Source organism: Lethenteron reissneri, unplaced genomic scaffold (genome assembly GCF_015708825.2).
Source record: "Lethenteron reissneri isolate LAM-NWPU_2019-01 unplaced genomic scaffold, ASM1570882v1 scaffold_1157, whole genome shotgun sequence".
NCBI lineage: Eukaryota > Metazoa > Chordata > Hyperoartia > Petromyzontiformes > Petromyzontidae > Lethenteron > Lethenteron reissneri.
In genome coordinates, this window is record NW_026890846.1 from 15,508 (window position 1) to 26,616 (window position 11,109).

Here is an 11,109-nt window from a genome sequence, read left to right on the forward strand (position 1 = left end):
TCTATATTATATATTTATTTATCCACGGCAGACAGACAGACAATAATCCCTGGTGGGCAGCAGTGTGGTACATTGTTCCTACCTGTAAAAAGTGTCGTTTATAGGTAAGAAAATAAAAACGATGACGAGACTCAACGAGGAACACGGATTTATTCGGTTCACGAGTCAACGGATATAACTTCAAAACCCTTTTGTGGGTCGTCGTTCTCTTGAGGCGGCGTTGCCGCGGGATTACTTCCAAATCGACGGGCGACACCCAATAGCAGAGCGAGCAGCTTGAGTAGCCCACTTCAGCTGTGTGTCTGTGTGTGTCTGTGTGTGTGTTTGTCTGTGAGTGTGTCTGTGTGGTGTCTATGTGTCTGTGTGTGTCTGTGTGTGTCACTGAGTCTGTGTGTGTGTCTGTGTGTCTCTGTGTGTGTCTATGTGTCTCTGTGTGTGTCTGTGTGTGTGTCTCTGTGTGTGTCTGTGTGTCTATGTGTGTGTCTCTGTGTATGTCTGTGTGTGTCTCCGTGTGTGTCTATGTGTCTGTGAGTGTTCTGTGTGTGTGTCTGTGTGTGTCTGTGTGTGTGTCACTGAGTCTGTGTGTGTGTCACTGAGGTCTGTGTGTGTGTCACTGAGTCTGTGTGTGTGCCTGTTGTGTGTGTCACTGAGTCTGTGTGTGTGTCTGTGTGTGTGTCACTGAGTCTGTGTGTGTGTCTGTGTGTGTGTCTGTGTGTGTGTCACTGTGTCTGTGTGTCTGTGTGCGTGTCACTGAGTCTGTGTGTTTGTCACTGAGTCTGTGTGTGTGTCTGTGTGTGAGTCTGTGTGTGTGTCACTGTGTCTGTGTGTGTGTCTGTGTGTGTGTCACTGAGTGACACACACACAGACACACACAGACACACACAGCGACACACACAGCGACACGGAGCGATAGTGTAGCGGTTAGCGCGCTGCGCTATGAACCCGGTGACCCGAGTTCGATTCCCGCTCACGGCCAACACCAGTGACGATTATCTGAACCGGTCCTGGGCCTCCCCTAGGTCGACTCAGCCTCAAATGAGTACCTGGTGCGGTGTGTAAACATCACCACTAGGGAGACAAAGGCGGTCGGGCGTGGTGCTGGCCACCCACCCCCTCGTGTGCCGTGCTGGCCTTCATAGGTGCTCGCTAACAGCACTTGCCCCTACAGTCTGTTAAGGCTATATGGGGGATCTTTGTTGTCACTGAGTCTGTGTGTGTGGTCACTGAGTCTGTGTGTGTCTGTGTGTCTGTGTGTGTGTCTGTGTGTGTGTCACTGAGTCTGTGTGTGTGTCACTGAGTCTGTGTGTGTGTACGTGTGTGTGTCTGTGTGTGTGTCACTGAGTCTGTGTGTGTCTGTGTGTGTGTCTGTGTGTGTCTGTGTGTGTGTCACTGAGTCTGTGTGTGTCTGTGTGTGTGTCACTGAGTCTGTGTGTGTCTGTGTGTGTGTCTGTGTGTGTGTCTGTGTGTGTGTCTGTGTGTGTGTCTGTGTGTGTGTCTGTGTGTGTGTCTGTGTGTGTGTCACCGAGTCTGTGTGTGTGTGTCTGTGTGTGTGTCACTGAGTCTGTGTGTTTGGGAAGTTGTCGTCATTGTCGCTGTCTTCGGAGGACGAGTACGGATCCAGAAACAATCTCTGCACACACACACGTACACACACACACACACGTAAACACACACACGTACACACACACACGTTCACACACACACGTACACACACACGTACACACGCACACGTACACACGCACACTAACACACACACACGTACACACACACACGTTCACACACACGTACACACACACACGTACACACACGTACACACACACACGTACACACACACACGTACACACGCACACGTACACACGCACACTAACACACACACACGTACACACACACACGTTCACACACACGTACACACACACACGTACACACACACGTACACACACGTACACACACACACGTTCACACCCACCACACGTACACACGCACACACGCACACGTTCACACGTACACACCACACACGTACACACACACACGTACACACACACGTACACACAACACGTACACACACACACGTACACACACACGTCACACACACACGTACACACACACACGTACACACACGTAATACACACACGTTCACACACACACGTACACACACGTACACACACACACATACACACACCGTACACACACACACGTACACACACACACGTACACACACACACGTTCACACACACACGTACACACACACACGTTCACACACACACACACGTTCACACACACACGTACACACACACACGTACACACACACACACGTTCACACGCACACGTACACACGCACACGTACACATGCACACGTTCACACACACACGTACACACACACACACGCTCACACACACACACGTACACACACACACGTTCACACACACACGTACACACACACACGTACGCACACACACGTACGCACACACACGTACGCACACCACACGTACGCACACACACGTACACACACACGTTCACACACACGTTCACACACACTTACACACACACACGTTCACACACACACGTACACACACACACGTACACACACACACGTTCGCACACACACGTACGCACACACACGTACACACCACACGTTCACACACACACGTTCACACACCACTTACACAACAACAACAACCGCCATTCGCCACTAATTGGCGGTGACGTCACCACGACGCTTGTGCCAGGCCAAGTGCACCTTGAGGCCATGTGAAGTGTCGAACGCCCGCTGACAGGAGGTCACGGGTGCCACGGGTCGACTGACCAAGATGACCGAGATGACTGGCTGATGCACCACCTGTGCCCCCTATTGTACCAACTTGCTGTGCTTTAGCCACCCGGCGCTCCGCTCATTGTTGTGAGCGTCGCTCCTCCGCCCTCCTTTGATGTTGGAGGGCGACTGCCTCCAACTGCCCAGTAGCGTCCTTCACGAGCCTCCTCCACTAAGGCCGATCTTGACACCTGGTACCAGTCATCGGCAAGTCCACTCAGCTCCACGTCCTCCTGCACCACATCACTCCATCTCTTCTCTAGCCCGTGCCGCGCCCGTTTAGCCCCCTCGATCCGGCTGAACAAAAGCTGTTTAGGCATGCGGTGGCTGGGCATGCGGGCTACATGACCCAGCCAACGCAGCCTTGCCTGCCGGAGGAGCTCACCGATGGGACTTTGCCCAGATCTTTCAAGGATTTGTGAGCTCCTCACACAATCCAGCCTGGTTAAACCCAAGATGGATCGTAGGCAGGCCAGCCTAAATGTTTTCAACCGGCGAAGATGCTCCATTAGGGGGGTCCACGTTTCGCAAGCGTAGAGAAGGGAGGGAATGACCGTGGCCCAGAAGACCTGAAGCTTCGTGCGGAGCGACAGACCAGGTAGCTTCCACACAGCGTTACGCAACCGATGAAAAGATATTGCCGCTCGACTGATTCGGAGTGAGACCTCTGCTGACAAACTGGAGCCGGTCATAAGCACACTGCCCAGGTATGGGAAACTCTCCACTCTCTCCACAACTGCCCCATCACCAATTGGGAGTTGTTGGGGTGGAGTGTCCGATGGTACAAAATACCCAGGCAGGTGCTTAGTTTTGGTGGGGCTGATGGTAAGGCCCCACCTCTTAGTGGCACGCTCCAGTCTCAGCAGCAGCGTCTCCAACTCCTCTTCTGAATGAGCAGCTATTACCAAATCATCGGCATACATAACGTGGTTGACCAATAGGGAGCCATCCCTTGATCGCACCCGGGCGTCGATCAGCCTCCCATTATATCTGTACCAAATGGAAATTCCCCCCAGTACAGCTATTGAAGGCGTCACGAACTACGCAGTCGAAATAGATGTTAAATAATGTGGGAGCCAGAGGACATCCCTGTCGCACCCCAAGGTGTACAGAGAAAGGCTCCGACTCCCGGCCACGTAGTTTTACCCGGGCCCGCTCACCATCATGAAGGTCCTTAATGATCGTGAGCAGAGGGTCAGGGACTCCGAAAGCATGAAGACCAACCCAGAGCCCAGGCCTACTGATGGTATCATAGGCCTTGACCAAGTCAATAAATAGAGATGTAGGTCTTGTTGGAATTCCCTACACCTCTGCTGTAGCAGACGGACAGAAAATATGGCATCTATACAGGACCGCCCTTTCCTGAAACCGCATTGGGGTTCCGCAAGCCTCTCCTCAGCGTGCCTAGCAAGGCGATGTTGAATAATCCTTGCCAGGATCTTTCCCGGCACACTGAGGAGTGAGATGCCCCTGTAGTTGTTACAGTCTGTGCGGTCTCCCTTCTTAAAGAGGGGGACCACCAGGGCATCCTTCCAATCCTGCGGAGCCCGTCCAGCGGTCCAGACTGTTGTTTATGATGTCATATAGGGCAATCTGTGCACAAGCACCACCCTCCCACAGCATTTCGCTTGGGAGATCATCTCTGCCCGGTGCCTTTCCTGGTCTCAGGCTCTGGATTGCCTTCAGTACTTCCTCAACGGATGGCACCTCAGTCAGCCACTCACAGGGGGTGACTTCTTCTTCCAATATTTGAGGCACCGAAGCCTCAGCAGGGTTATCCCCACTTTGTGCCATGATATTTTTCTGGCTGAGAGATTTTCCCTCCCCCAGGAGCTCAGAGAAATGCTCAGCAAATCTGCAAACCTGTTCCTGGGGGTCGGAGATTGGATCACCGTTTTTTCCCCTAATGATGGTAATAGGTGTGGCGCTGCAGGTTACTTTTTTGATGGAGTTAAATAGTGATTTGTGATCGCAGGCCACTGAGGCAGATTCCATCTCCTCAGCAACCCGCGACCACCACCCTTCCTTGCAGCGCCTTACGGCTCTCCGAACCTCCAAGCGAAGGCTGCGGTAAACCTCCTCATTCTCTGACGTGGGATGCTGTAGGCGATGAGAGTGGGCCTGTCGCTTTTTTCTCAATTAACCTGAACACCTCCTCTGTCAGCCAGGGTTTCTGGGGAGGTCTGGACCGCCATTGCAGCTGCATGAGTCACAGTCTTAAACCTCGCCCATTTACCCTCGACATCAGGTGGAGTGGGGGACGATGCCAACCCCAGCTGCAAGCGATGATGAAATTCTCTCTTGCAACTTTCATCAGCTAACTGAGACCAGGCCACTTTTGGTTGGAATGGGATCCTGGGTGTACACCCACCACCGGAGTGGATAAATGGCAGGCGCATCTTACAGATGACTAGTCGATGGTCAGAGGGCAGATCAGCTCCACGGTAGGTCCTGGTGTCAAGGACATGGCTCGCATCCGCTGGTCCGTCACTATGTAGTCCAGCAGATGTTCTTGCTTGGACCCGGCATGCATCCATGATGTTGTGTGGATGCGCCGATGCCGGAAGAGCGTGTTGGTAATTACAAGCCCATGGGCTGCACAAAAAATCTAGCAGCCTCCTACCATTGTTATTGAGCTGATCTGGCCCATGCCCTCCAATCACTCCAGACCAGGTGCCAGCATCATGACCAACTCGGGCATTGAAGTCCCGAGTGGCCACTTTAGCCAGCACCTGTGACAGGAGGTCATAGAAAGCGTCTGACTCATCGGCTTTGCCTGCATCCCTCCACGGATGTTCGTCTTCGGTGGGGGCATAAGTAACCACGACCACCACTCCTCGCCTCCGGTTGATGGGACGGCGAGCCCAAAGTATCCTGGGGCTTACAGCTTCCCACACCTCCCACGCCCCCTTCATTCTTTTGTTCAGAAGAAGAGCCACACCCTGTTGTTTGGCAGTCTCCTGCCCCGAGTAGAGGACTGCCCCCCCTCAAGAGCCAGAACCGGTCCACCGGACCTCCTGAATGCCACAGAGATCCAGGCGGTACCGGTCCAGCTCCCGACAAAGGAGTGGCAGCCTCTCCTCCGCAGTGAGCGTTCGAACATTCCACGTGGCCAACCGCAATGGTTTTTCGTTGTTCTGGAGGAGCCCCGAGGGTGAAGATTCAATCTCCTGGCTCCGCCAAATGGGGTTTGGCCAGGAGACGTCATAAAAGCCTGACCCCCCGGGGCCTCCGGCACAAGCTTATTAGTTACAGGTTTATGTTTAATTCGTGTTTCGTGGTAATTAATAGAAGGTGGAGGGGTTACCAGCCCCTCGCAGCCGTCCAGAGCCCCCGTTTAGCCACTGTGGTGGTCACAGATGCCATGAGGGGAGAGGCCAATGGGCATTGGCCCTCCCCCCACAGCACTGCCCACGACAGTGTTGCCCCGTCCGGCACACACGTCACACACACACGTACACACACACGTACACACACACGTACACCACACACGTACAACACACACGTACACACACACCGTACGCACACACGTACACACACGTACGCACACACGTACACACACACGTACACACACGTACACACACACACGTACGCACACACACACGTACACACACAACGTACACACACACACGTACGCACACACCGACCTTTGAGCTGGACAGTGTCCGCGAACTGCGTCTTTTTTTCTCGTACCACACTCCTTGGTTGAAGACGGGGCTGTGGGTAACCACATTGACAGCACTCACCCACAGCGGCACTCCACCACGCAGACAACCCATAGACATCACCACACCAGACACCCTAGACATCACCACACAGACACCCATAGACATCATCACCACGCAACACCCATAGACATCACCACACAGACACCCATAGATTCACCACACAGAGACAGATGTGTCATAAATCCGCTCCGGACGATATCGTGTCTTTTGTCTGGTCTGTATTTGTTCTCCATGTACACAGCTCCCTCACACGCCGGGTTCCTTTTCCCCCGTTACTCCAGTGTGGCGTTCGCTCGCTCGCCCTCACACCTCTCCACCAGAGGTTGCAACCGGGTATCCGATACCCGGCTACCCGTACCCGGCCGGGTACGGGTAGCCGTTTGCGACCCTGGTGCGGCCGGGTACGGGTAGGCCGTGAGTCACTGGTGAGTAACCATTTGTCACTCATTTCGGGTAGGGTACGGGTAGGGAACGGGTACCCGTACCCAGCCGGGTACAGGTAGGGTACGGGTATCGGGTATAGGTAGGGTACGGGTACAGGTAGGCCGTGAGTCACCGGTGAGTAACCGTTTGTCACTCGTTTCGGGTAGGGTACGGGTAGGGAACGGGTACCCGTACCCAGCTGGGTACGGGTAGGGTACGGGTACGGCCGGGTACGGGTACCCGTTTACGACCCTGGTGCGGCCGGGTACGGGTGTCGGGTACGGGTAATCGGGTACAGGGGGTAAGGAATCAAAACCCGTTTGCGACCTCTGCTCTCCACACTGACCACGAGCTTGTGTCTCTCTACCCCTTACACCACGTGGCCCACGTGATGCCACCCATCCAATCAGCAGCCTCACCCCTGGAACCTTCTAGATGTTGCTGTGCAGCCCCAGGGCCACGCCTCTGGCTCGACATCCCATTGGCTGCGGGCTGAGGCCGGCAGAGCCAATCACCATCGCCCAGTTATCCCCCCCCCCCAGACACACACACAATATGCATCTTCATATTACACGTGTATGTTTATGTGTGTATGTATATGTGTGTGTATGTGTGTGCATGTATATGTGTGTATGTGTATGTATATGTGTGTGTATGTATATGTGTGTGTATGTGTGTGTATGTGTAGGGATTATTACGGGAGAAACGGCGGACAACAAACACAGGGGTGTTGGCACTCACATACACGGGTGGTCACACCGACGTCCGCATCCGTTATTGCCCACGCCCCCAGCCCTCGGAGGTGATCCCTATAAAAGGTGGAGACCCAAAGAGCTCGAGGCAGTTCGACACGAAGCTGACCAGTGAAGATCCAAGACTCGGAGATTAGGCCCTGGGACTCCCCGGTCTCGCCTTATAAGGGCCGAGCCGGGTAAGCCAGCGGCGCGGCCCAAAAGCTTCCAGACCGCTGCCCTTATCAGGGCAAGGCTGGTTAGCTGGTGCCGAGATCTGTGCTTGCCAGGGCCAGATCAGTCAGCCTCCCGTAGCCCAGTAGAGGAGGACTGGGGAACAGGACAGGGGGCTTAGTACTAGGGTGGGTTCCCATAGTACGGGTGAAGGGGTCGATACCCCTTCAACTATTGTGCCTGTCCCTGGGTTAATAAACAGAGTGTGCCTCAACTTCGACATCGTCTCCTCGAACTTACTACATATGTGTGTGTATGTATATGTGTGTGTATGTGAATGGGGAGCGGTAGTGTAGCGGTTAGCGCTACGCTGCGCTATGAACCCGGCGACCCGGGTTCGATTCCCGCTCACGGCCAACACCAGTGACGATTATCTGAACCGGTCCTGGGCCTCCCGTAGGTCGACTCAGCCTGAAATGAGTACCTGGTGCGGTGTGTAAACATCGCCACTGGGGAGACAAAGGCGGTCGGGCGTGGTGCTGGCCACACACCCCTCGTGTGCCGTGCCGGCCTTCATAGGTGCTCGCTAACAGCACTTGCCCCTACAGTCTGTTAAGGCTATACGGAGGATCTTTGTCTTGTGTATGTGTAATGGCAGGGTGACACCTGAGGGGTTACTGCGGTTAGCTGCATGACGTAACGCCTCATCGTGAAGGGGCGCATCTTGGGTCGAAGATGAAGGGCTGAGTCAGTCGAGAAGCTGATGTCGAGGGTAAATGGGCGAGGTTTAGGACTGTGACTCACGCAGCTGCAATGGCTGCTTTGGGTATGCGGTCCAGACCTCCCCAGAGACCCTGGCTGACAGAGGAGGTGTTCAGGATAGTTGAGAAAAAGCGACAGGCCCACTCTCATCAGCTACAACATCCCACGTCGGAGAATGAGGCTTCGCTCGGAGGTTCGGAGAGGCGTGAGGCGCTGCAAGGATGGGTGGTGGTCGCGGATCACAATTTCCTATTTAACTCCATCAAAAAAGTAACCTGCAGCGCCACACCTATTACCATCATTAGGGGAAAAAACGGTGATCCAATCTCCGACCCCCAGGAACAGGTTTGCAGATTTGCTGAGCATTTCTCTGAGCTCCTGGGGGAGGGAAATCTCTCAGCCAGAAAAATATCATGGCACAAAGTGGGGATAACCCTGCTGAGGCTTCGGTGCCTCAATATTGGAAGAAGAAGTCACCCCCTGTGAGTGGCTGACTGAGGTGCCATCCGTTGAGGAAGTACTGAAGGCAATCCAGAGCTGAGACCAGGAAAGGCAACCGGGCAGATGATCTCCCAAGCGACAATGCTGTGTGGAGGGTGGTGCTTGTGCACAGATTGCCCTATATGACATCATAACAACAGTCTGGACCGCTGGACGGGCTCCGCAGGATTGGAAGGATGCCCTGGTGGTCCCCCTCTTTAAGAAGGGACCGCACAGACTGTAACAACTACAGGGGCATCTCACTCCTCAGTGTGCCGGGAAAGATCCTGGCAAGGATTATTCAACATCGCCTTGCTAGGCACGCTGAGAGAGGCTTGCGGAACCCAATGCGGTTTCGGAAAGGGCGGTCCTGTATAGATGCCATATTTTCTGTCCGTCTGCTACAGCAGAGGTGTAGGGAATTCCAACAAGAACTACATCTCTATTTTATTGACTTGGTCAAGGCCTATGATTACCATCAGTAGGCCGGGGCTCTGGGTTGGTCTTCATGCTTTCGGAGTCCCTGACCCTCTGCTCACGATTCATTAAGGACCTTCATGATGGTGAGCGGGCCCGGGTAAAACTACGTGGCCGGGAGTCGGAGCCTTTCTCTGTACACCTTGGGGTGCGACAGGATGTCCTCGGCTCCCACATTATTAACATCTATTTTGACCACGTAGTTCGTGAAGCCTTCAATAGCTGTACCAGGGGAATTTCCATTTGGTACAGATATACTGAGAGGCTGATACGATGCCCGGGTGCGGTCAAGGGATGGCTCCCTATTGGTCAACCACGTTATGTATCCGATGATTTGGTAATGTGCTCATTCAGAGGAGGAGTTGGAGACGTGCTGCTGAAAACTGGAGTGTGCCACTAAGAGGTGGGGCCTTACCATCACCCCACCAAAACTAAGCACTTGCCTTGGTATTTGTGTACCATCGGACACTCCACCCCCCAACTCCTAATCGGTGATGGGGAAGTTGTGAAGAGAGTGGAGAGTTTCCCATACCGGGCAGTGTGCTTATGACCGTTCTGGTTTAACAGCAGAGGTCTCATCCGAATCAGTCGAAGGCATGTATCTTTTTCGGTTGCGTAACGCTATGTGGAAGCTTCAGGTCTTCTCGGCCACGGTCATTCCCTCCTTCTCACGCTTGCGAAACGTGCACTCCCCTAATGGAACATCTTCGCCGGTACCCAGATATTTCAAGGATCACAAATCCTTGAAAGATCTGGGCAAAGTCCCATCGGTGAGCACCTCCAGCAGGCAAGGCTGCGTTGGTGGTCATGTAGCCGCATGGCCAGCCACCGCAGGCTAAACAGCTTCTTGTTCGGCCGGAACAAGGGGCGAAACTGGCGCGGCAGGGTTATAGAAGAGATGGTGTGATTTGGTACAGGAGGACGTGGAGCTGAGTGGACTTGCCGATGACTGGTACCAGCAGTGTCAAGATCAGCCTTGTGAGCGACGCTCACAACAACGAGTGGAGTGCTGGGTGGCTAAAGCCACAGCAAGTTGGCACAGTAGGGGGCACAGGTGGTGCATCAGCCAGTCGTCTCGGTCATCACAGTCAGTCGACCCGTGGCACCTGCTGGGTCTGCCCCGTGACCTCCTGCCCAGCGGGGTGTTCGACACTTCACGTGGTAGCCTCAAGGTGCACATGGCCTGGCACAAGCGTCGTGGTGAGTCACCGCCACTTAGTGGCGAATGGCGGTTTGTGTGTTGTTGTTGTATATATGTATGTGTATGTGGTGTGGTATGTGTGTATGTGTGTAGTATGTGTGTGTATGTGTGTGTATGTATATATATGTATGTGTATGTAGTGTGTGTATGTATGTGTTATGTTATGTATATGTATGTATATATGTGTGGTTGTATGTGTTTGGTATGTATAATATGTGTATGTAATATGTATAAGTGTGTGTACCTCTTTCTCTCCTGCTCCGTGGGCTGACCTCGCCCCGTGAGGCTCCGCTGGCGCTTGAGGACGACGTGGGAGGAGGAGGA

At 53.7% G+C, this 11,109-nt stretch overlaps 1 long non-coding RNA gene across 1 annotated transcript; it reads right to left on the minus strand.

Moving 5' to 3' along the window:
* Positions 1–1,466: 1,466 nt before the first annotated feature.
* Positions 1,467–11,051, minus strand: LOC133361636 (uncharacterized). The gene is made up of 3 exons (XR_009757400.1): positions 11,030–11,051; positions 6,457–6,526; positions 1,467–1,630 (listed from the first exon to the last, which is right to left on the minus strand). It is a non-coding gene; the product is annotated as an uncharacterized LOC133361636 (long non-coding RNA).
* Positions 11,052–11,109: the final 58 nt, after the last annotated feature.